The 27,741-nt window shown below is 36.3% G+C and overlaps 1 protein-coding gene across 1 annotated transcript in view; it reads left to right on the forward strand.

Moving 5' to 3' along the window:
* The window catches only part of Sdc (Syndecan), a 256,509-nt gene that overhangs the window by 112,590 nt on the left and 116,178 nt on the right, over positions 1 to 27,741 (forward strand). The window lies entirely within an intron of this gene.

The raw sequence follows: 27,741 nt of genomic DNA on the forward strand, positions 1-27,741 counted from the left end.
TTGAAATAAAATAATATTTCGCTAGATAATTTTGCGAGGGATTATTTTAATATTCCGAACGTTCCAGTAAATTTTGTCAGAGGTTTTTGAAGCCATTTTCCAGGAGAAAATTCTCCCGCGGTACTGAAAACAGATTTTTGACATTTTTATGCGTCGTTATAAATGCCAATTAAAACTTACGAATGTTATTTTATTTCGTTTATTCATTTTTACCGTTGGTCTGGACTTTTTAATTTTCTACTTTTTCAGACCAGTTTCTGCACTGAGAAGTAAAAAACGATATTACAAGTCTCTCCTTTTTCTACTCTGTGCAAAGTCTGAAACTTTTTTAACGTTTTATCGTTTCTGTTAAGGCAAGACCAGAGGATTTATGTTGTAGTATATATTTATTAATTCTTGGTACAATATAACAAGCACGGGTCCGTTGATCAAAGCTTAAAGAAACACACACGATGATGTCGTCCCCAAGCGGCAACAACGAAAAATATGGCGCGCGAATTAAGTTGACTATAACAGTTTCCAACTATATTATATTATTCGTATATGAATTCTTTTTTTTCCACAATGTCAACGAAATCAGTGCACGAATATGGTTCGTCCGTTATAAAGGTATTCCATCTGAAAAATGAAAAAAGGAATTGTTAAAGGCTACTAGCTAAAGGAGGCTAATTTCCGAGGGAATTCCTCACGTTTCTCGGTCCATTAGCCTCTGATCAGTAGCACGACGTCGAATTCGAATCGACAAACTGGCTCAATGTAAATCCAGCACCGTGCCAGTATTGAATCCCAAACGATTTCGTTGTCCTGGAACAGATTCAAATTTATCGCGAGTCCATGGTCCCGAATTTTTTATACGTACACACACTTCGCTGGGACTGGGACTTCTCGACGAATTATTTCTGTGTCCAGCAACCAAACACTCCAGTGATTGAAATACTTGCTAAATAAAATTCTAATACTACCCAAATATTATTCTTCGTTAATTTAAATGGGCTAGATGGGAATTTGTTGGAATAAAAATCAACGCATCCCAACACTAGATCAGACATGTACAGGGTGTTCAACCAACCTAGGGAAAAATTTAAATGGGGGATTCTAGAGGCCAAAATATGACGAAAATCAAGAATACCAATTTGTTGATGGAGGCTTCGTTAAAAAGTTATTAACGTTTAAAGTTCCACCCTTACTGAATTTTTTTCTCGAAAATGCGCAACATTTCGGGGGTAGGTCTATTCACCAAAAATTATTGTAATTGGCCCCTGTAACTACATATAATTTTTTTAGTATGATTTGAAATTTTTTAATTTCGTCTAAAAATTTCAGTATCTATTCGAATTTTTTTCTCGAAAGTGGATGGGAATTCGACAATATGTCTAATGACCAAAAATGTTTGTAATTGACCCCTGTAATTAAATATAATTTTTTTAGTATGATTTGAAATTTTTTAATTTCGTCTAAAAATTTCAGTATCTATTCGAATTTTTTTCTCGTAAGTGGGTAGGATTTCGACGATATGTCTAATGACCAAAAATATTTGTAATTGACCCCTGTAACTAAATATAATTTTTTCAGTTTGATTTGAAATTTTTTAATTTCGTCTAAAAATTTCAGTATCTTCTCGAATTTTTTTCTCGTTAGTGGGTAGGAATTCGACAATATGTCTAATGACCAAAAATGTTTGTAATTGACCCCTGTAACTAAATATAATTTTTTCAGTTTGATTTGAAATTTTTTAATTTCGTCTAAAAATTTCAGTATCTATTCGAATTTTTTTCTCGAAAGCGGATAGGAATTCGACGATATGTCTAATAACCAAAAATGTTTGTAATTGACCCCTGTAATTAAATATCATTTTTCAGTTTGATTTGAAATTTTTTAATTTCGTCTAAAAATTCCAGTACCTATTCGAATTTTTATCTCGAAAGCGGGTAGGAATTCGACAATATGTCTAATGACCAAAAATGTTTGTAATTGACCCCTGTAATTAAATATAATTTTTCCCGTTTGATTTGAAATTTTTTAATTTCATCTAAAAATTTCAGTACCTATTCGAATTTTTTTCTCGTAAATGGGTAGGATTTCGACGATATATCTATTCACCAAAAATGATTATAATTGACCCCTGCAACCGAAAATAATTTTTTTAGTATGATTTGAAATTTTTTAATTTTTTCTCAAAATTTCACACCTTCTTGAATTTTTTTCTCGAAAATGGGTAGGATTTTGGGGGTATGTGTAATGACCAAAAATGATTGTAATTGACCCCCAGAGCCGAAAATAATTTTTCCAGAACGATTTGAAATTTTTGAATTTAATCCTTAATAACTTTTTAACAAGGCCTCAATTAAAAAATTGATATTCCTTATTTTCGTCTTATTTTGGCCTCCAGAATCCCCCATTAAAATTTTTCCCAAGGTTGGCCGATCACCCTGTATAGAAATATAAGTTTTGTGTTCAAATTAATTAAGTGTAGTATTCATTTAGTGTGCCAGATTTGATGCACAGATTCCGCCATGTTGACAGGATTAAAGTATCAAATTGTTTGTAAATTATCTCCATTAATCCGTCGAACATTCACAAATTTAAAACAAAATTAATAGATACACGTTAGTTAAAAATTCATAAACGATTTATTTGTAGCAATAAACGTTCTGTAAGTATCGAATTGTATAAATATAAGTATTTAAAGTATCGAATTGTTTGTAAACTATCTCCATTAATCCGTCGAACATTCACAAATTGAAAACAAAATTAATAGATACATGTTAGTTAAAATTCATAAACGATTTATTTGTAGAAATAAACGTTCGGTAAGTATCGAATTGTATAAATATAAGTATTTAAAGTATCGAATTGTTTGTAAATTATCTCCATTAATCCGTCAAACATTCACAAATTGAAAACAAAATTAATAGATACATGTTAGTTAAAAATTTATAAACGAGTTATTTGTAGAAGTAAACGTTCGGTGCAAATGTACGAATACATTTTTATCTAAATAACAATATTGAAATAACGAAAATCGGATAATATTTGCGTAGTGATGTTCAGCTTTAATCTATGTTTCATTCGAGGATTTCGAATCGCGAAATATCGTACCACCTGGTGGATCGGTCGCGAAAGAGTTTAGGAAATTTCTGCCGATAAAGCGTGCCGGGGACTCTGGAATTTAATAAAAAGTTTGCGGTAATTTCGAACCAGGAACGTTCAAAAAATTCCCAAAAAAAATCAAAAAAAATACACGTACAACGATGAAAAAATAACGCACATTTTGCGAAGAGAAAAGCGTTCGAAACACTTTCAACAAAGCCACGTACATTTTTATAAAACAGTCGATGGTCTGCATCAATAACACCAAATCTATTTACATTTTTAGTAGCAAGTGTGATATAAAAAAAAAATTAATTTTTGTATATTTATCATCCAAGTAAATTCGACCTAGAACTCTGTCTGAATGTCTGCTCTGAAAGGGTTAAGAAGTCTGAAAGCCTGCAGGTGGTCGTGTAGGTAGTCTGCTTTAGTAAAAAGGGGTGTAGGGAGCGGAGGATGATAAAAAAAGTGCGTGTTTGCGCCGCGTTCGCATTATATTTACCGTAGCTGCACCGTAGTCGCTTATCTGTCACGCGAAAATTGTCTGGCGTTCGCAGACATACATCACGCAACGGGATTGCCGGACGAGTTTTCAGCCGGGCGTGTTCCCTTTCCTCCATTTTGCTCCTCTTTCGCGCGGAGTTCGTATTCTTTCACATATCGCCGGGAAATGCTTTCCAGAAGGGAAATTCTTTTTTCACCCGCGTGAATTTACGAAGCATTAAAAAAATATCGTGCACCATTTCTGTTCTTCTTAACGGACGGTTTAACGCTCATATTTTTCTGGTTAACCTAGAATGATCAGTTCTCTTTATTGGATTTGTTTCTAAAAATGCACTTTTTTATTAATTACAATGTTCTATCTAACGTATAATTTGAAGAGAAAGAAATATTATCATCCCTTAAAAAGTTGGATTAAATAAATATCGTTTTTCAAAAGACTAGGGCATGAACGTTAAGGGGTTGACATATTTTTCTGGTTAACCTAGAATGATCAGTTCTCTTTATTGGATTTGTTTCCAAAAATGCAGTTTTTATTAATTACAACGTTGCATCTAACGTATAATTCGAAGGAAAACAAATTTTTTCATCCCTTAAATTATTAGATCAAATAAATATCGTTTTTCAAAGCAGTCAGTCTGGAGCATGGACGTTAAGGGGTTAACACTCATATTTTTCAGGTTAACCAAGAATGATCAGTTCTCTTTATTGGATTTGTTCCCAAAAATGCAATTTTTATTAATTACAATATTCCATCTGACGTATAATTTGAAAGAAAACAAATATTATCATCCCTTAAAAAGTTGGATTAAATAAATATCGTTTTTCAAAAAACTCGGGCATGTTGAAGGGTTAACACTCACATTTTAAAGGTTAACCTAGAATGATCAGTTCTCTTTATTGGATTTATTTCCAAAAATGCAGGTTTTATTAATTACAATATTCCATCTAACGTATAATTTGAAAGAAAACAAATATTATCATCCCTTAAAAAGTTGGATTAAATAAATATCGTTTTTCAAAAGACTAGAGCATGAACGTTAAGGGGTTAACATATTTTTCAGGTTAACCAATAATGATCAGTTCTCTTTATTGGATTTGTTTCCAAAAATGCAGTTTTTATCAATTACAATATTCCATCTAACGCATAATTTGAAAGAAAACAAATATTATCATCCCTTAAACCATTAGATCAAATAAATATCGTTTTTCAAAGCAGTCAGTCTGGGGCATGGACGTTAAGGGGTTAACATTCATATTTTTCAGGTTAACCAAGAATGATCAGTTCTCTTTATTGGATTTGTTCCCAAAAATGCAGTTTTTATTAATTACAATGTTCCATCTAACGTATAATTTGAAAGAAAACAAATATTATCATCCCTCAAACCATTAGATCAAATAAATATCGTTTTTCAAAGCAGTCAATCTGGGGCATGGACGTTAAGGGGTTAACATTCATATTTTTCAGGTTAACCGAGAATGATCAGTTCTCTTTATTGGATTTGTTCCCAAAAATGCAGTTTTTATTAATTACAATGTTCCATCTAACGTATAATTCGAAGGAAAACAAATATTATCATCGCTTAAATCATTAGATCAAACAAATATCATTTTTCAAAAAACTCGATCATGTTGAGGAGTTAACGCTCATATTTTTCTGACTAACCAAGAATGATCAGTTCTCTTTATTGGATTTGTTTCCAAAAATGCACTTTTTATTAATTACAATGTTGCATCTAACCTATAATTCGAAGGAAAACAAATCTTATCATCGCTTAAATCATTAGATCAAACAAATATCATTTTTCAAAAAACTCGAACATGTTGAGGAGTTAACGCTCATATTTTTAAGGTTAACCAAGAATGATCAGTTCTCTTTATTGAATTTATTTCCAAAAATGCACTTTTTATTAATTACAATGTTGCATCTAACGTGTATAATTCGAAGGAAAACAAATATTATCATCCCTCAAATCATCAGATAAAACAAATATCATTTTTCAAAAAACTCGAACGTGTTGAGGAATTAAGCATTTTACTTTTCTAAGTTTTTTAGTAAACTACGATTCGGTCGTGTAAGAAATATTTGTGTAAATTGTAATCTATATGATTTTGAAAAATTGTGAATGAGAAAAGATTTTAATTTCATCCACAAAATTTATCCACCCCCTGGTCGTTTAACAGGAAGGGTTGGATCGAATACGCAAGGGGGTGGATCTCGGTTCTTCCACGAACGAAAGATTCGGAATCGGAGCCGCGTGAACGATCCAGTTACAATGGCGCGCTTTTTCCCGCTTCACTGTTCCGCGGCGAATACTCGTCGGATCAATGGGACTAAATTACTTTTCCATTAGCGACCATCCGCGTTGGCTCGGTTTTAGAGTCCATCTAATCGAAAACGCGTCTTCCTCCGCGTGGATTTCCCGTGATTATTCGAATCTGTTCCCGCGTGGGTGGAAACCGGTTGATATCATCGGCAGACCGAACAGAGATAATTTTAAAACGCCGACCGATTACGGGGGACACGTGACGAACATTAATGATTCCTCCTCGACTCTCGTCGCCGCGAATGCGATTAGCAATTTAAAATAATATTGCCTATTGACGCGGTCGCGCGTTAAAATACGATTCGAAAATAGATTCGATGTAAATAGAATGAATGTCCCACTTTAATCCGCTTTTTTCATAATATTAGAACAATCGTTTTTTGGGGGTACCTCGAATTTCTAACTAATCAATTTTTCCAAGTATCGAAAGTGGAAGATTACGAACGCTAGAAACAATTAAAACGAAAACAGTTAAAGTCAAAAATATCCCAAAGGGGCACGCGTCTGGCCAGAAATGGCGTTACACAGTGGTCCCAGGAGGAACCAATGGGGAAACGCAGAGCACTGGAGGAACGATGAGGGAATCGAATGCCGAGCCTAAAGACACCGGTGGAAAAGAAAAGAGCATCGTGCTCGTTACGGTTCATACGAGCCGTCGTTACGGCGGCCAACCCGGGAGAACGAAGGAGGCCTGGAATCCTCGACGAAAAAGCCTCACCAGGCCACTGGTCGAGTGTTTTCATGTATAATGGATGAACGACAGGCGCCAGACGACCTATGAGCCGGGGCCCCGAGCGACGCTGCAGCGACGCCGACGACAGCTCCGATTATTCCCGACCGGATACCGAATCAACTGTTTTCGAGGCTGATTCCGGGGCGACCTGGCCTCTACGCGTATCACCATTCAGCTGGGTTTCTTGTTGCATCAGGATTTTGCACAGGATTCTTTTAATCTGACCAAAGCGCGACCATACTTGGCGCAAAAATATACAAAAATATATACAGGGTGTTCGGCCACCCCTGGGAAAAATTTTAATGGGAAATTCTAGAGGCGAAAATAAGACGAAAATCAAGAATATCAATTTCTTGACTGAGGTTTCATTAAAAAGTTATTAAAAAATTAAATTAAAAAATTTCAAATCGTTCTGGAAAAATTATTTTCGGTTGCAGAGGTCAATTACAATCGTTTTTGGTCATTCGACATACCCTCGAAATCCTACCCACTTTCTAGAAAAAAATTCGAGTAGATACTGAAATTTTTAGATGAAATTAAAAAATTTCAAATCATACTAAAAAAATTATTTTCGGTTGTAGGGGTCAATTATAATCATTTTTGGTCATTAGACATACCCTCGAAATACTACCCACTTTCTAGAAAAAAATTCGAGTAGATACTGAAATTTTTAGATGAAATTAAAAAATTTCAAATCATTCTGAAAAAATTATTTTTGGTTGCGGGGCTCAATTGCAATCATTTTTGGTGAAAACACATACCCCTGAAATCCTACTCACTTCCGAGAAAAAAATTCAGGAAAGTGGAGAAATTTTTCGGTGAAATTAAAAAATTTCGAACCATTCTAGAAAAAATATTTTTGGTTGCAGGGGTCAATTACAATCATTTTTGGTCATTAGACATATCCTCGAAATCCTACCCATTTTCGAGAAAAAAATTCGAGTAGGTACTGAAATTTTTAGACATTGAAAAATTTCAAACCAAACTAAAAAAAATTATATTTAGTTACAGAGGTCAATTACAATCATTTTTGGTAATTACACATAAACCCGAAATCCTACGCACTTTCGAGAAAAAAATTCCTTACCGAAAATCTAATGTGAGGTCAGAAATGGTTCCCCGAAGTTTCATGCATATTTTTAAAACGTCATAACTTCTGAACGGATTAGACGATTTCAATATTTATAAAAGCAATCGACGCGTATTTTAGTGAAGAATATGCAGAAATTCTAAAAATATTGTAAAAGTTGCTCCTTGACCCCGTAAAATGAGAAAACCCCCATAAAAGTGTTCCAGTTTTCAAACGACCATAACTCCTACAATAGTGAACGTATCTCATTGAAATTTCTTTCTGAAATAGAGCTCATGGGCACCTACAAAAAAGTACTAAACAACTTTTTCATACAACACCAAACAAATTTATTAAAAATCATAAACGAATTTTTAAGAAAAATCGACAGGGGGTAGGTGCCTAAATTTTTCGGTGAAAAAAAGAATTTCATATCGTTTTGGAAAAATTATTCTTAGCTAGGGGGGTCAATTACAATAATTTTTGGTCATTAGACATACCCTCGAAATCCTACCTACTTTCGCGAAAAAAATTCAGGAAAGTGGATAAATTCTTCGACAAAATTCAAAAATTTCAAAACATTCTGAAAAAATTATATTTAATTACAGGGGTCAATTACAAACATTTTTGGTTATTAGACATATCGTCGAAATCCTACCCACTTACGAGAAAAAAATTCGAGTAGATACTGAAATTTTTAGACGAAATTAAAAAATTTCAAATCAAACTAAAAAAATTATATTTAATTACAGCGACCAATTATAATCATTTTTGGTCAATAGACATACCCTCGAAATCCTACCCACTTTCTAGAAAAAAATTCGAAAAGGTGTGAAATTTTTCGGCGGGAAAAAAAATTTCTAATCGTTCTGGAAAAATTATTTTCAGGTCTGGGGGTCAATTACAATTATTTTTGGTGGATAGACATACCCTCGAAATCCTACGCACTTCCGAGAAAAAAATTCAGGAAAGTGGAGAAATTTTTCGGTGAAATTAAAAAATTTCGAACCATTCTAGAAAAAATATTTTCGGTTGCAGGGGTCAATTACAATTATTTTTGGTCATTAGATATATCCTCGAAATCCTATCCATTTTCGAGAAAAAAATTCGAGTAGGTACTGAAATTTGTAGACATTGAAAAATTTCAAACCATACTAACAAAAATTATATTTAGTTACAGAGGTCAATTACAATCATTTTTGGTAATTACACATAAACCCGAAATCCTACGCACTTTCGAGAAAAAAATTCCTTACCGAAAATCTAATGTGAGGCCAGAAATGGTTCCCCGAAGTTTCATGCATATTTTTAAAACGTCATAACTTCTGAACGGATTAGACGATTTCAATATTTATAAAAGCAATCGACGCGTATTTTAGTGAAGAATATGCAGAAATTCTAAAAATATTGTAAAAGTTGCTCCTTGACCCCGTAAAATGAGAAAACCCCCCTAAAAAGTGGTCCAGTTTTCAAACGACCATAACTCCTACAATAGTGAACGTATCTCATTGAAATTTCTTTCTGAAATAGAGATCATGGGCACCTACAAAAAAGTACTAAACAACTTTTTCATATAACGCCAAACAAATTTATTAAAAATCATAAACGAATTTTTAAGAAAAATCGACAGGGGGTAGGTGCCTAAATTTTTCGATGGAAAAAAGAATTTCATATCGTTTTGGAAAAATTATTCTTAGCTAGGGGGGTCAATTACAATAATTTTTGGTCATTAGACATACCCTCGAAATCCTACCCACTTTCGCGAAAAAAATTCAGGAAAGTGGATAAATTCTTCGACAAAATTCAAAAATTTCAAAACATTCTGAAAAAATTATATTTAATTACAGGAGTCAATTACAAACATTTTTGGTTATTAGACATATCCTCGAAATCCTATCCATTTTCGAGAAAAAAATTCGAGTAGATACTGAAATTTCTAGATGAAATTAAAAAATTTCAAATCAAACTAAAAAAAATATATTTAATTACAGGGACCAATTATAATCATTTTTGGTCAATAGACATACCCTCGAAATCCTACCCACTTTCTAGAAAAAAATTCGAAAAGGTGTGAAATTTTTCGGCGGGAAAAAAAATTTCTAATCGTTCTGGAAAAATTATTTTCAGGTCTGGGGGTCAATTACAATTATTTTTAGTGGATAGACATACCCTCGAAATCCTACGCACTTCCGAGAAAAAAATTCCGGAAAGTGGAGAAATTTTTCGGTGAAATTAAAAAATTTCGAACCATTCTAGAAAAAATATTTTCGGTTGCAGGGGTCAATTACAATTATTTTTGGTCATTAGATATATCCTCGAAATCCTATCCATTTTCGAGAAAAAAATTCGAGTAGATACTGAAATTTTTAGACGAAATTAAAAAATTTCAAATCAAACTAAAAAAATTATATTTAATTACAGGGACCAATTATAATCATTTTTGGTCAATAGACATACCCTCGAAATCCTACCCACTTTCTAGAAAAAAATTCGAAAATGTGTGAAATTTTTCGGCGGGAAAAAAAAATTTCATATCGTTCTGGAAAAATTGTTTTCGGTTGCAGAAGCCAAATATAATCATTTTTTGCGAATACACATATCCCCGAAATCCTATCCTCCTTCGAGAAAAAAATTCGGCCTTGTCGAAGAGTCAAAGTCCATTGCAAATTCCGTTATTCTTCACAGTTGAGTTCGACGCGAGTTCAATGTAAATGACTAAACTCTTATAATACGAAAAGAGCATTACTTGACCACCCGGATTCCAACATTATACTTTCGGGTAAAGAGAGAATGAATTTTCTTGGTGCTTCTCCTTCCTATCGTGGCTATCAGTGGCAAAGAAAATAAGGATAAAATACTTGGAAGATAAGTCTTGGGTATACTAGGTTAAAGGGAATGTGGTATCTTGAGTAAGTAGAATGTAGTGCCGGGTAACTTTTACTCGACTTCGCAGGATTAAAACGTCTAACCCGATGGGACTCTCAACTCCACCCAGAATTGATCTTCCACTCTCCTAATCCTTATCCTTAACGCAGACAAGATTTTTTTCCAAGATTGAAATCTTTTCTTACCGAGATACCGCAGCTGACCGCACCTGAGTCAACAAACGAATTTCTTCGACTGACTTTTCGCTCTGCGGTAATTCGACGCCAGCGGTTATTTATAGGCAGCGATATCCTTGAGCCTCGGAGTCGCCTTTTTTCGCCAACGGTCGTAGTCGACGAACGAAGAAAAGGACAGGGAGCGCGATCGAACGAGAAAGAAGTTGCATTGTTTTGTATACGAATCGTCGCCGGCACCTCGGCTCGTATCGTATTTCACGCTCCACTCTTTCCAACGGGGGATTCCCACAGTTCGGAGAAATGCAAAAAAGACGTCCGGTGTTCCAGTACACTAGACCAGCAACACTTATGCGGTATGGAACGAACAGCCTGTGTATTCCTCGAAAAAAAAAAATACAGTCGTCGGAAACTGAACGCGTACATCTGTTTCTGCCGCCAGAGACACGAGACTTCCACCATCGAAAACATCTTGCCAGCGCAGCAGTATTGACCAGCGAGTCCTTTCAGCGCTCCTCTTTCTAGACCTTGCGAACACCCTCATCTACAATTCAACAGGACGAGTTCGATGCATCCTCCCCATCGGAACCATAACTTCCCGGGCTCGAAACTGGACGTACCGCGCACCCCTCTCGCCAGTTGATATCCACCGGGAGTCACGATTCGAAGTAACGCCCCTAACTGATCGACTGATTTACGGTACTCGTCAATAATCGATCGATATCTGGCAATCGCGACATCTATAACGTTATTAAACCAAAGTAAAATATGTCGGAAATTTTCTATTAAGGGGGGAACCTCATGTAAATGGCCTGTTTTTCAAGAATTTTTTGTGAAAAATGTAATGCATAGATTAATTTAAAATTTTAGGTATCATTTATTGATATTATAATGTAACATGAGTATTTTTTTAAAGCCGTAATTGTTAATAAGGACGGTACAATGGCGGCTTGAAAATGGCATTTTGTAAATGCGCCGTGCAGCGTACAAGTGTCAAAAATGATCCGAAACCAAAAAATTAAGATGGATTCTCTTTAGTTTATGGGAGAACGCTCAGCATGACGTTTTTCTTTTGTTAAAATTTGCAAAATTGCAAAAATGGCGAAGTTTTGAAGAAAAGAATGATTTTTTTGTTATGAATAATTGTTAATATCAGAGTTTTAAATACAAAAATAAAAAATCGGAGCTCGTCATGCTGAGGCCAATTATTTATAGAATATTTGTGCCAAGTTTCATAAAGATCGAGTGATTAGTTTTTGAGCTTTGTTGCACGGCGTGCGAAATTTTGCGTTTCGAGAAAAACGCGTTTAAAGTTTGAGTAACCGAAAAATCGTGAAAAATTCGTAATTCATTTCAATTTATCGTGGTTTTTTACTAATCTAATTCCAGGGCCATGGAATAGATCTTCCTCTTCTTCGAAAAGTTGTGATTTAGCCATTTTTTCTTCTTTTAGAGAAGCATGAGCCTCTTTTGTGCAATGAAGACTGCGGCGCTACTGCTGTTTAAGGGGGGAACCTCATGTAAATGGCCTGTTTTTCAAGAATTTTTTGTGAAAAATGTAATGCATAGATTGATTTAAAATTTTAGGTATCATTTATTGATATTATAATGTAACATGAGTATTTTTTTAAAGCCGTAATTGTTAATAAGGACGGTACAATGGCGGCTTGAAAATGGCATTTTGTAAATGCGCCGTGCAGCGTGCAGGTTTCAAAAATGATCCGAAACCAAAAAATTAAGATGGATTCTCTTTAGTTTATGGAAGAACGCTCAGCATGACGTTTTTCTTTTGTTAAAATTTGCAAAATTGCAAAAATGGCGAAGTTTTGAAGAAAAGAAGGATTTTTTTGTTATGAATAATTGTTAATATCAGTGTTTTAAATACAAAAATAAAAAATCGGAGCTCGTCATGCTGAGGCCAATTATTTATAGAATATTTGTGCCAAGTTTCATAAAGATCGAGTGATTAGTTTTTGAGCTTTGTTGCACGGCGTGCGAAATTTTGCGTTTCGAGAAAAACGCGTTTAAAGTTTGAGTAATAGAAAAATCGTGAAAAATTCGTAATTCATTTCAATATACCGTGGTTTTTTACTAATCTACGATTCCAGAGCCATGGAACAGATCTTCCTCTTCTTCGAAAAGTTGTGATTTAGCCATTTTTTCTTCTTTTAGAGAAGCGTGAACCTCTTTCGTGCAATGAAGACTGCGGCGCTACTGCTGTTTAAGGGGGGAACCTCATGTAAATGGCCTGTTTTTCAAGAATTTTTTGTGAAAAATGTAATGCATAGATTAATTTAAAATTTTAGGTATCATTTATTGATATTATAATGTAACATGAGTATTTTTTTTAAGCCGTAATTGTTAATAAGGACGGTACAATGGCGGCTTGAAAATGGCATTTTGTAAATGCGCCGTGCAGCGTGCAGGTTTCAAAAATGATCCGAAACCAAAAAATTAAGATGGACAAAACTATTTCTTTCACGTTCGATTAATAGTGAAACGCAAAATCTCTTTCGTAAACGATGTTGATTTTTCTCATGACAATTTTTTTATTCGATAAAAAATTAAGATCACCTCGATTTTTTTAGTAAAATTGTATTGTTTGTTTTTCTTTCATAAATCGATGCATCTTTGTATCCTATTGAAGAAAGTATTAGAGGCTCTGGGTCGAAAATTGAATAGTTTAAGAGTTATTAGCTTAGGTCTGCAGACCAACGACATACGTGGAATTTTCTGGACCCGAAATCGGAACGAAACGGAATTACGACAAGTGAGTTAAAATGCTCGCGATGATCTCTCAAAGAATTCGTGGTTCGTTCAGCCCCGTCGGTATCTTTAAGTCTTCTCGTTGGAATAACGTTGTAATTAATGAAGTACGTCGGCGGCAATAAGTTGCTCGGTTCCCGCGTTAAGAATTTTTTTTAATTAGTAACAGAACAGAACCGAGAATAATTTTTGGAGCGTGAGTCCGAGCGCCAGCTTCAAAGCGAAACTTGTTTTCACATTAATAAAGTCCGGGCCAACTTCCAGCGGGTCGCTTCGGTCGCGCTGCGTGTTCCGGGCGCGTAGTCGCGTCGAGAAAATTGTGCAACTTCCTGCAGAGAAGTACGAGTTAGAAAAAAAAAAAAACAGAATACTGTAATTAAAATTACAAACAAAATTTTCGACAACTTCAACGAACAGTCATTATTTAAACGGGTAAGTTTCGGTTTATAATTAGGGCTCGAGGAAGAGGTAACTTCGAACCAGTGGAAGGACAAACTGTTCCTCTCGTATAGTCCGGGCCACACTATAGCGAGGTCGTAAACTCGAGTGTGTGTCAAAGTTTACACGTCTCAGCTCCCGAAACAAATGAATTGACAGAAATACGTGCAGCTAAGGGCCTTAGACCATAGTCAGGGCTGTACGAAGAAATATTTTATCTAGTGTCGCCATTTTTAGAGGCATCGTAACATGTAAAGGTCTTACTCAAGTCTTTAATTTCTTAATTTACCTGCTTATAATACGGGGTGTTCGGCCACCCCTGAGAAAAATTTTAATGGGAAATTTTAGAGAATACCAATTTGTTGATAGAGGCTTCGTTAAAAAGTTATTAACAATTAAATCAAAAAGTTTCAAATCATTCTGGAAAAATTATTTTCAGTCGCGGGGGTTAATTATAATCATTTTTGGTCAATAGACATACCCTCGAAATCCTAATCATTTTCGAGAAAAAAATTTCTTACCGAAAATATAATTGTAGGCCAAAAATGGTTCCCCGAAATTTCATGCAAATCTCTAAAACGTCATAACTTCTGAATGGATTGGACGATTTTAATGTTTAAAAAAGCAAACGACGCGTATTTTAGTGCAGAATAAGTAGAAATTCGAAAAATATTCGAAAAGTTGTTCCTTGTCCCCTGAAAATGAGAAAAACCCCATAAAAATTAAACAGCCATAACTCCTATACTAGTGAATATATTTAAATGAAACTTTTTCCTGAAGTAGAGCTCATGGGTATCTATAGAAAGGTATTAGACAACTTTTCTGTAGGGCGTCAAATAAAATTATCAAAAATGAAAAACGAATATTTATGAAAAATCGATAGGTGGTAGATGACTAAATTTTTCGGCGAAATTGGAAAGTTTGAAATCATTCTAAAAAAATTATTTTCAGTTGCAGGGGTCAATTATAATCATTTTTGGTCAATAGACATACCCTCGAAATCCTAATCATTTTCGAGAAAAAAATTCCTTACCGAAAATATAATTCTAGGCCAAAAATGGTTCCCCGAAATTTCATGCAAATCTTTAAAACGCCATAACTTCTGAATGGATTGGACGATTTTAATGTTTAAAAAAGCAAACGACGCGTATTTTAGTGCAGAATGAGTAGAAATTCTAAAAATATTCGAAAAGTTGTTCCTTGACCCCCGAAAATGAGAAAAACCTCATAAAAATTAAACAGCCATAATTCCTATACTAGTGAATATATTTCAATGAAACTTTTTCCTGAAGTAGAGCTCATGGATACCTACAGAAAGGTATTAGACAACTTTTCTGTAGGGCGTCAAATAAAATTATCAAAAATGAAAAACGAATATTTATGAAAAATCGATAGGTGATAGATGACTAAATTTTTCGGCGAAATTGGAAAGTTTGAAATCGTTCTAAAAAAATTATTTTTGGTCGCAGGGGTCAAGTACAGTCATTTTTGGTCATTACACATTCCTCCGAAATCCTACGCATATTTAAGAAAAAAATTCGAGAATTTGCCTAAATTTTTCGACGAAAAAGAAAAATTTCAAATCGTTTTAAAAAAATTATTTTCAGTTGCTGGGGGCAAACACAATCATTTTTGGTGGATAGTCATACCCCCGAAATCCTGCGCATTTTCGAGAAAAAAATTTAGTATGAGTGTAACTTTACACGTTAATAACTTCTTAACGAATCCACCATCAATAAATTGGTATTCTTGATTTTCGTCTTATTTTGGCCTCCAGAATCCCCCATTAAAATTTTTCCGAGGGTTGATCGAACATGCATCTAGAAAATGGAAAAAGGTGCAGTTACGGACACAGAAAAACATTCAGAAAGGCACCCTCAAGCAAGATCTCATGTACGACCCTAAGTGCCGCAGCAGTAGTCCGTCCCAACCCTCGAGAGTTTATTTTATATTTTGGCCCGGACTATACATTTTGCATCGATGCAGCACCGGGTGGCGGAAGTGGATTATCCGGGTACCGAAAAACGGTTCCACGTCGATGGAAATACTCTCGAGCGCGCGTAGTGGAGAAGCTGAGAAGGGGTGTACAGAGGGGGATGGCTCTTAATTGGAACTTATTAGAGCGAGTATCGTTCGAGGTACCAATGAGAATAGCAAAAGTGCTTCTTTATGTACAAGCGGCACGGCTCTGTCCTCCTCTCCACGGGTCCGTGTATTTCTCTTCATTTCTTCGCGCAAGAGACGAGGACTCTAAGAGTCAAGGACGCGGAAGAAGACTCTTCGCCTTCTCTCCTCTTTCTCTGCCGTCGCTGGCATTCTCTCCCCCATTCTGGCGCGTCTCTCGTTCGCGTAGCAGGCCTCGCTAACGAACCAATCAAAAGAAGAAGACCCCGGCGCGTTTCCCTTCGAACCAGCGCTGAATAAGCGAAATGAGGAAACCCGAGAGGAGCCACTGGAGTCGCGAAAAGCCACCGCGGACTTTCAAGTAATCAGACTCGCCCGGAAAGATATGCATGCCCTTCGTGTACCGTCTTGGGTTAGGTCTTTGCCCGGCCAACCAGCGCCTAGGATCACCTGGCAGTTTGGCGCGTCAGCCATCCCGGGATCTTCGTCGTTCCTTCGAATCTGCGTCGATGAACCTTTTGGCGATTTTATTTATCGTCGTGACACGAGCCTTAGTTGTGGGTTAGTCGAACGCTTAAATCGTTGGCGCGCTGCTTGCAAGAACAAGGTGGAAAAGTTTCACTGCAACGCTGATCGGTACTCGACTTGGCAACGAGGAAAATTGTCAAAGCTTGGCGATAATTGGGTCAGTTAATCAGATTGCGTGTTCATCAAACCCGTTCTGACGGAAGGTGCACGGATTTCCTTTCTGCCTTCGCTTGGGGTAGGTCTTTGCCCGGCCAGAAGTGCCCCGGGATCACCTGGAGGCTAGCAAGCTATGTTCATCGATTATATTAGACAGATGTAAACAATTTAGTTGTCTGGACCAACTGTCGTCAAATTTTGTCAATTTTTCTTATGGTTGAGTCGAGTGTTTAAATCACTTAATTTGGTCATCTAGAAATAGTATATATCTTTCTTGGCAATAGGAATTTCCGTACTCTAAAGCCATTCAGCACACTAATTAGTTTCACCGTAATTTGAGACCATTTACCTGCCCCTTGGAACCGCAGATGTCAACCCACGTACAACCCTCAGTGGGTGGGATTTTGAGTGTCGTGACTGGTCCACGAGAGATGGGCAAACTTTGGATTTCTTAATAGAATCTCCTATTTTGGGAAAAATTTTAATGGGAGATTCTAGAGGCCAAAATAATTGAGTCCTTGTTAAAAAGTTATTAACAATTAAATTCAAAAATTTCAAATCGTTCTGGAAAAATTATTTTCGATTGCAGAGGTCAATTACAATCGTTTTTGGTCATTAGACATACCCTCGAAATCCTACCCACTTTCTAGAAAAAAATTCGAGTAGATACTGAAATTTTTAGATGAAATTAAAAAATTTCAAATCATACTAAAAAAATTATTTTCGGTTGTAGGGGTCAATTATAATCATTTTTGGTCATTACACGTACCCTCGAAATCCTACCCATTTTCCAGAAAAAAATTCGAGAAGGTGTGAAATTTTTCAACGGAAAAAAGAAATTTCAAATCATACTAAAAAAATTATATTTATTTACAGGGGTCAGTTACAAACATTTTTGGTCATTACACGTACCCTCAAAATCCTACCCATGTTCGAGAAAAAAATTCGACAAGGTGTGAAATTTTTCAACGGAAAAAAAAAATTTCAAATCATACTAAAAAAATTATATTTATTTACAGAGGTCAATTACAAACATTTTAGGTCATTACACGTACCCTCGAAATCCTACCCATTTTCCAGAAAAAAATTCGAGAAGGTGTGAAATTTTTCAACGAAAAAAAAAAATTTCAAATCAAACTAAAAAAATTATATTTATTTACAGGGGTCATTTACAATCATGTTTGGTCATTACACATACCCCCGAAATCCTACCCATTTTCCAGAAAAAAATTCGAGAAGGTTTGAAATTTTTCAACGGAAAAAAAAAATTTCAAATCAAACTAAAAAAATTATATTTATTTACAGGGGTCAATTACAAACATTTTAGGTTATTACACATACCCCCGAAATCCTAACCATTTTCCAGAAAAAAATTCGAGAATGTGTGAAATTTTTTGACGGAAAAAAAAAATTTCAAATCGTTTTGGAAAAATTATTTTCGGTTGCGGGGGTCAATTGTAATCATTTTTGGTGAATATATATACCCCCGAAATCCTACCCACTTTCTAGAAAAAAATTCGAGTAGAAACTGAAATTTTTCGATGAAATTAAAATATTTCAAAACGTTCTAAAAAAAATATTGTTAGCTGTGGGGGGCAATTACAATCATTTTTGGTGAATAGACCTACCCTCGAAATCCTACCCAGTTCCTAGAAAAAAATTCAATACGGGCGGAACTTTAAACGTTAATAACTGTTTAACAAAGCCTCCATCAACAAATTGGTATCCTTCATTTTCATCTTATTTTGGCCTCTAGAATCCCCCATTAAAATTTTTCGCTGGGTTGATCGAACACTCTGTATAATCGAGAATAGAACTCGAGTTACACGTAGTACACTTGACAAGTCACAATAGAACAGAGAACAGTTCCAGACATATAGTATACAATAGTGTAATGAAACATAATTTGTATGGATTAGATGTCAGAAATTAACAAACCATTCACATATGTATAATTCTTAACACGTGTATTTATATTAGTTAATAAATTTAAGGCGTTTATAGATAGCAATTGTACCTATCTATTTACTACTTAATTCGACTTCGCGAACTTTGTGGGAGCCAACATCGAGTCTTATAACTAATAATAACGAATTCGAAAGTAAAAGTGGGGGTGACCTTGAACAGCCAATATTTTCCCCCCCGCCTTTGAACCGACTTCACCATACCGTTTGGCGCGAGAAAAGAAAAACCAGAAAGGAGAACGTGTTTTCTCCGTGGTATATCGAGTTCACGATCCTCCTTAAACGCGAACACACACCGCCCCGCGTAACGATCCGCCCTAGATACCTGATCTCCGTTTAGCTGGGTGAAACAAGCCGTCGACGGGGGACGGGCAAGGGGTTGAATCGGTCGCCGATTAGAAGCGAACGGAGGCGTCCGTTGTAAATGGGAACGGCCATCGATCGTTTATAAACGGCGCGGATGGATTAATTAAAAACTGCCCAGGCACAAAGGAGGGGCCACGGCAAAGCCTTGAAACGCGAATTACTCGCAACGGGGAGCAAGAACGCCACCGATGGAGGGGGCAAGTGGGGGGTAGTATGGTGTAGCGAAGGATGGTGTGTTGGATGGAAGGCGTGGAGGGGATGGGTACGAGTATACGGGGCAAGTTTTTCGCTTTCTCGGAATAATAAAAGGATCGCGTGGCGCGTGGAATTCGATATCAGGCTCTCTCGGGCGTCTTCGTGCCTTCGTCCCCCCTGTTTCGATGTCACCATGTCGATGGAGGAAGCCTACGAGGGGAGTTCACGATCCGAACGAGCGTCTCTTGAACCGGGATCAAGCTCGAATCGGAGAACCCAATAAACACGGAGAAATTGAACAATATTAGCCGTAGACGGCTGGTCGTTTTTACAAAAAACGACTTGGAACGTTATCAAAATAAAAATTGACTGTTTTAATACAAAAATGGCTACCTATGTACGGGCTAATGTTCTACAGTTTGTTCGTATTCATGCTGAGAATTTCAGCTCTGTCGCGTTTGAGAAATGCTCGTCTGGGTCGTAAATTTTTCGAGGTTAGAATGCTTGGTGTATCGAGGCATATGGATTGGAAATCTTAAGAGAACCTTAAAAGTGTACGAATCGTTTAAGGTATAGATACCGTGCTTCCGCGAGAAGAAGGCACAGCGTGTTTACATCCCCACTCCTGTTGCAGTCCGCTGACTCACAGGCATTGGTCGAAAGCGGTGACGGAGATCGGTGACAGCCAATCAGCGGACGGCAGCAAGAGTGGGGATGTAAGCACGCTGTGCCTTCTTCTCGCCTTTGCAAGATATTCACAGACAACGATCAGCGTTCTGTTTCGTATGTTTGTAGCTAAAGTCAGTATCGTTTCTGTCCTGGTTAAACTTACGATTCAGATGCAATGAAACGGATCGCTATAGAAGTTGGACGGGTACGGTGGTCCGGTATAGCCAGTGACCTTGAGCAGCCAATTTATCGCGCCCTGATTCACGGACCAGCGCAGTAACTTAAAGGATCCGTATCTTCTAAACGAATGCTCCGTGGACTCTCATTTATTAGAGCTTTTTTCTTCATTTTGCGATAAAGTACGCGTCTATAAATTTCTCAACTGTCCCGATTGCCTGCGGACCGTAGAATTAAATTTACTTGCTGTACAAAAAGAAATTCTTGGCTTACAATTGAAGACTAAGTTGATCACATATTAATTGTTGTTATTATTGTTACTGTTATAGGTATTTCGTTAAGTAAACTCGATTGTTCGTCTCCCATTGATGTTTTTTCATGCTCCAAGGATTCTTCTGAAGAAGATATTAACAACCTTTGCTAAAAATACACGTCGCGGGAAGCACTTTCGAAAGATTGCTTCGTATCGGGGGCAGATAGAAGACGTCTCCGATGAGTTTTCTGTTCGACGCGCCACCGCCCTACCTTCGTTTTTCCAAATGGGATCAGATAGAGGAAATAATTGTTTGTTCTTCTTGAAATAGAACAGCCCTGCGCGGCATAGGGTGGGTATGATCCAAGGAAAGGGGAGGGGGAATACGTAGAGAGGATTTATTGAACCGATTCACCTGGGTCAAACGTTCCTCTGGATTCGTTTATGAATCATATTCGGCGACAAGCCCGATAGCTTTCTCGCGAAATGAAGGCTCAGGGGGAAAAAATAGATTGCTTTGTTCGGGTCCCTTGCTGTACCTTTTTTCTCCTCTCTTTTTTTTTTCGCGTGTGAATTTCTGTTTCATCGAAAGTATAAAACACTGACCTACATGACCATCGTGCATGCTGCTCGGTCGTTTCGCCTTCACGTTCAACAAAATTCTCCTTGAGGCGATATCTGTCCCTCGACTTTCGTTCAGACTCCCGATTTTAGTGGATTCCATAATCTCCTCAGGGTCGAAGGTCAGAGGAATTATTTTACTAGACTGGTCCATAAGAATTTTCGATTCTTTTATTCGAATAGAAATATAATAAATAAAGATAATTGTTCTGAAATATTAGGTAATATAAAATTAATAATTTTTGAATGTATAATCAGGTTTATTCCATTTTTGACGCTAGGTAGAGCCATAAAATTCTATGCTACATTTGAAATCTGTGTGTTTGTGATTTCCTTATAACTTTAACTATAGCGCCATATACAGAGTGTTCGGCCATTCCTAGGAAAAAATTTAATGGGGGATTCTAGAGGATAAAATAAGACGAAAAGCAAGAATACCAATTTGTTGATGAAGGCTTTGATAAACAATTATTAACGTTTAAAGTTCCGACCGTACTGAATTTTTTTCTCGAAAATGCGCAGGATTTCGGGAGTATGTGTAATGACCAAAAATGATTGCAATTGACCCCCACAACTAACAATATTTTTTTCAGAACGATTTCAAATTTTTTAATTTTGTCGGAAAATTTGTCCACCTATTAGAATTTTTTTCTCGTAAATGATTAGGATTTCGAGGGTATATTTCTTCACCAAAAATGATTATAATTGACCTCCACAATCGAAAATAATTTTTCCAGAACGATTTGAAATTTTTTAATTTTGTCGGAAAATTTGTCCACCTATTAGAATTTTTTTCTCGTAAATGATTAGGATTACGGGGGTATGTTTCTTCACCAAAAATGATTGCAATTGACCCCCGCAACCGAAAATAATTTTTCCAGAACGATTTGAAATATTTTAATTTTGTCGAAAAATTTGTCCATCTTCTCGAATTTTTTTCTCGTAAATGATTAGGATTTCGGGGGTATGTTTCTTCACCAAAAATAATTGTAATTAACCCCCACAGCTAACAATATTTTTTTCAGAACGATATGAAATATTTTAATTTCGTTAAAAAATTTCACACCTTCTCGAATTTTTTTCTCGAAAGTGCGTAGGATTTCGAGGGTATGTCTAATGACCAAAAATGATTGTAAATGACCCCCGCAACCGAAAATAATTTTTCCAGAACGATTTGAAATTTTTTAATTTTGTCGGAAAATTTGTCCATCTTCTCGAATTTTTTTCTCGTAAATGATTAGGATTTCGGAGGTATGTGTCTTCACCAAAAATGATTGCAATTGACCCCCGTAACCGAAAATAATTTTTCCAGAACGATTTGAAATTTTTTAATTTTGTCGGAAAATTTGTCCACCTATTAAAATTTTTTTCTCGTAAATGATTAGGATTTCGGGGGTATGTTTCTTCACCAAAAATGATTGTAATTAACCCCCACAGTTAACAATAATTTTTCCAGAACGATTTGAAATTTTTTAATTTTGTCGGAAAATTTGTCCTCCTATTAGAATTTTTTTCTCGTAAATGATTAGGATTTCGGGGGTATGTTTCTTCACCAAAAATGATTGCAATTGACCCCCGCAACCGAAAATAATTTTTCCAGAACGATTTGAAATTTTTTAATTTTGTCGAAAAATTTGTCCATCTTCTCGAATTTTTTTCTCGTAAATGATTAGGATTTCGGGGGTATGTGTCTTCACCAAAAATGATTGCAATTGACCCCCGCAGCCGAAAATAATTTTTCCAGAACGATTTGAAATTTTTTAATTTTGTCGAAAAATTTGTCCATCTTTTCGAATTTTTTTCTCGTAAATGATTAGGATTTCGGGGGTATGTTTCTTCACCAAAAATGATTGTAATTAACCCCCACAGCTAACAATATTTTTTTCAGAATGATTTCAAATATTTTAATTTCGTTGAAAAATTTCACACCTCGAATTTTTTTCTAGAAACTGGGTAGGATTTCGAGGGTATATTTCTTTACCAAAAATGATTGCAATTGATCCCCGCAACCGAAAATAATTTTTCCAGAACGATTTGAAATTTTTGAATTTTGTCGAAAAATTTGTCCATCTTCTCGAATTTTTTTCTCGTAAATGATTAGGATTTCGGGGGTATGTTTCTTCACCAAAAATGATTGTAATTAACCCCCACAGCTAACAATATTTTTTTCAGAATGATTTCAAATATTTTAATTTCGTTGAAAAATTTCACACCTTCTCGAATTTTTTTCTAGAAACTGGGTAGGATTTTGAGGGTATATTTCTTCACCAAAAATGATTGTAATTAACCTCCACAGCTAACAATATTTTTTTCAGAACGATTTGAAATATTTTAATTTCGTTGAAAAATTTCACACCTTCTCGAATTTTTTTCTAGAAACTGGGTAGGATTTCGAGGGTATATTTCTTCACCAAAAATGATTGCAATTGACCCCCGCAACCGAAAATAATTTTTCCAGAACGATTTGAAATTTTTGAATTTAATTGTTAATAACTTTTTAACGAAGCCTCCATCAACAAATTGGTATTCTTGATTTTCGTCTTATCTTGGCCTCTAGAATCTTCCATTAAAATTTTTCCCATGGTTGACCAAACACTCTGTGTAGATAGCGTTCGAAATCTGTGTGTTTGTGATTTCCCTATAACTTGAACTATTCCCGTTCGATCCAGATGACATTTTACGTTCGACGAAAGTCAGACGGCGCAGCACGTCGATCGACATAGTCTTCGAAGCGTCTAGTTTCCGAAGTTGGTTCAGATTCGATTTTCAGATCAGTGGGAGAGAGAGGTAATTAGGGATCGTGGTCTTATCCGCAATTTCGGGAACAGGAAATCCATTAGCAGGCCTTTCGAGGTTTCTATGGAACACCCCCTACCCCCTCGCCCCTTGAAACTTATTCCGCGAAGAAGCGTTATCGCGACGTCTAAATTCGCGAACAAGCTGCTGGGGTGATTACTCCGGGAGCTGAATGAGCCCTCTTTTAACCACCGAAAGTGTCTTTTGATTCGTGTCACTGACCCTCAGCGCGACGCAAATAATGCCACAGAGTTTGCATGACCCACCAAAAAATATTTTACTTTTATTTTCTCTTTTTTTAGTATCGATTTCTACTCTATAACCATTGGCCACCTGTTCTCGCTGCTAAGATCGTCCCACCTGCAAACTGTAATTTCGAAAAAAACACTCTTTCTATAGCTACTCGCTCAAACTTTGTCTTTAAAACTTCCTGGTGTCTCCGCCAATTTTCAGGGTAGCATTACCAGGACGAAACTTTCGAGAGTCGTTTCACTTTTCAAAGTTACGTCACCGCAGCTGAAAAAAATGCCTGACTCCAATTTTTCACCGATCCACGAACTAGCAAAGTTTCCTCAAAATCGGTTATGTGTCGGGGAAGCGCTTCTCGGATGTTCCTCCGTCACTGAGACTCTCAGTGCTGTAATGGCGAGGCTTGTAAATTTTAAAGTGTATTAGCAGGGAGTTCCAGTTTTACTCCATCAAAGGTTTAGGGGTTCGTCAAAGATTGATGGAGTCGGGTGGAGGACCATCTGAAACTGAATCTTCGTAACCTGTCTTAGGTTAATTTTGACAGTCGTCCATCAATCGATTGGCGCTGCGATCATCGACACAAAATCTACTTGCAATGATATTTAATAATTACAAGAATCTTAGACTCGCACAAAAAATGCAAAAGTTTTGATTAAACTCACATCCGTTTTGCAATTATTAATTACCACGTTTATTAATGTCTCTACGAAATACAAAGGTATTATAATACGTTTGTAGAAATGTAATTCGCTGCCTCAAAGGGTGGTTGTAATTAGTTGCAAGCACGTACCTTTCAGCTTCTCTCATTAATATCTCGGTTTGACTTTGTTGACCGCTTTATCCTTTGTCGTGCATGCTTAATTTCTTTGGACGCGGTAAGAAATTCTGGCGCGGATTACGCTCGTTCAAAACTGCACGGGGTCGTTGTTTTGTCGGGGGATGACATTCAGCTCTTCCGCGCGCGAACTTCTGGCAGCTTAATAAGCAGCACACCGAGGGAAACACGGTCGCAAGAGTTGCGCTTTCATGGTTCGTTTTTCGTTATTAGGTGCGAGTGGGCAAGGTTTGTGCATCCAATCAGTGTCACGAGTATCACTCCCGCCATCTTCCGGTTGAAAAGGATCGCTGGACTTCCCTCGTATCGCGTGGATATTGGACGACGCTGTGCCTTCGTAAACAATTTTCTCTTACGGTCCCTAATCTTGTAGTTATTTCTCAAACTTGAAAAGTAGAGATCGCCCAAGGATACGAGTCGTTTATTTTTAAAGTGGCGTAAGTCCATTTATGTTCGAATAGAGACATCGAAGGGTTTGCGTTGGATTAAATTTAAAAATATGGGTAACAGATAGTAGAATAATGCTTTTGGGTTTCCAAGAGTGTCAAATTTATTATCCCAACTAGAATAATTAACATTATTTAAGAAACATGTTTTTCGGTGGCTATGATTGGACTTACGCCACTTTAAAAATCAATGAAATGACGTTTCTGTGGGAATTTTGGGGATGCAAATGAATAACACTCACAAGGGGAGGTCACGACCTGTCAACCTGGGATTTGAACGAAATTTGGCAGAGTTGTAGGGGCTGGTGTCCAAACGCAATCTGTAAAATACTAGACGTTTATGGCCAGCCGTTTGTTTAAAAAATGGCTGTTAAGTGTAAAGTTTCGAAGTCGTCGGATCGACGTTTTTTTTTTTTTTAAATTGTAGGTCTCAACGAGTGGAACACAAAAGTCCAATACATTTTTGCCGTAACATCAATAGTTTAAACAAAAATTGCATATGTACCGTGTAGTTTGACCGTGCTTTCAACAGCCATGGCAGCCGTAGAGTTAGCATCGAGGAATTCGGCCCGGAAAACTGGAGTTCGGTCCCCGGAATTTTAGAGCATTTTGTTTTGTTCGTTTTTTCGCTTATTTTTGAATTTTTATTTATTTTTAATTTCAATTTTTAATATTATGAAAAAAGTTGGCTGTTACAAATAAATAAAATACTGTTATGGTTATAAATGTTTATTTTCACACATATTTACATCTCACGTATAAATAAATACAAAAATTAAATAAGTATTTCATACGAGTTTTTTGTATGTTTTCCACACGACCTAAAAAATAAAAAATGCTGTACAGAACAAGCATTTATAACATGCCCTTGCTGTATGAAACCATTTTGTTTTTCTTGTTCTCGTGATAAAAATCATACAATGCCTTGTGAAACTCGTATGAAATACTTATCTAATTTTTGTATTTATTTATACGTGAGATGTAAATATGTGTGAAAATAAACATTTATAACCATAACAGTATTTTATTTATTTGTAACAGCCAACTTTTTTCATAATATTAAAAATTGAAATTAAAAATACAACTCTGCCAAATTTCGTTCAAATCCCAGGTTGACAGGTCGTGACCTCCCCTTGTCAGCTAACTTTCGGCAAAACACATATATTCAGCACGAGGCTTTGTTACAAACAAAAGACACACGGTTCCAGGGGAAAAAAGGTAAATCAGATTGTCTCTAGGTGGCGCAGAAACAAATGGCGCTTTATTTCCAACAGTTTTCAATTCTTAAGAAGTCACAAGTCCATAGGAAACTTCCCTTGAAATAAAAATAAATGTATACACTTTTATGTTATAAGATCAAAAAAATATTCAACTTTAATTCTTCGTTAAATAATTTTTACAATAGAATCGATGTTGTTTTATTAATTATTATTCAGTCCTCGCTAGTTTGTGTATGTGGGAGGGATTTAAAATAACTATGGTGGTATATAATGTAATAAATCCATCAAGTTCTTGTATTTCAGTGAGTGTATTTGTGAGTTGTCTCGTTTTTTTGTATAGTGGTGCCAACTTGATATCATTAAAGTTTTTCGGGCTTCCCCGTTGCGATAGTAAATCCAATGTTTTGAATGGTGCATCCTCGTTTGTTGTCGTTTTGTAGAATAATTTATATGGATCGCTATTCAAAAATCTCATCTAACATATTTTGAACCAATTTACTCATTCACCGTCAGTATTTTTTAGTCTTTAAAAAGTCGCGTTTCTGTCTTTCTGTGGACCAATTTTCGTGTTTCAAAATCTGAATGATTTTAAATATATTAGTAACAAGTTGCTTCAGAATGAAACGATCATGTAAAAGTGTAACTATTAATGTAGCTAACTCGATTTTTTAGGAAAATGGACTTACGCCAGACAAAAGTTAAGTGATTTCAATTTTTCTATCGAATATCAACAAAAAAAGAAAAAGTAATAAAAGCACGGAGATGATGTTACTTCGTTTTACAACGGTTCGCGCGATAAAAAAAGCAATTTCCTCGGAATCTTAAAAACAACACGTAGAAATTTGAATTCCACGGATAAAATACAGGCGAAGTAGCTAAGTCTTCCTCCATCCGCCCCCCCCCCCCCGTCCGAGCGACTTAAATCAGCAAACGCCTGAAGTGAATTTTCTCGTTTCGTCCTCGAGCATCCCCCTCCTCTCGGTTCGTCCCGGTTGCCCTCGTTTCGCCAGAGGGATGGCCTTGATTCCGCGCCGCCCGGAACGAGCGGGAAGAAAAGAAATTAAATCAAGCTCCCTGTCCGGCGGCGAACGAGCTAGACGAAGAAGACGGGGCCCCGCCAGACGGCCGTGGAGCGTAACAATAATTCATTAACGCGCGA

This window comes from Colletes latitarsis, chromosome 10 (genome assembly GCF_051014445.1).
Source record: "Colletes latitarsis isolate SP2378_abdomen chromosome 10, iyColLati1, whole genome shotgun sequence".
NCBI classification, from domain to species: Eukaryota; Metazoa; Arthropoda; class Insecta; order Hymenoptera; family Colletidae; genus Colletes; species Colletes latitarsis.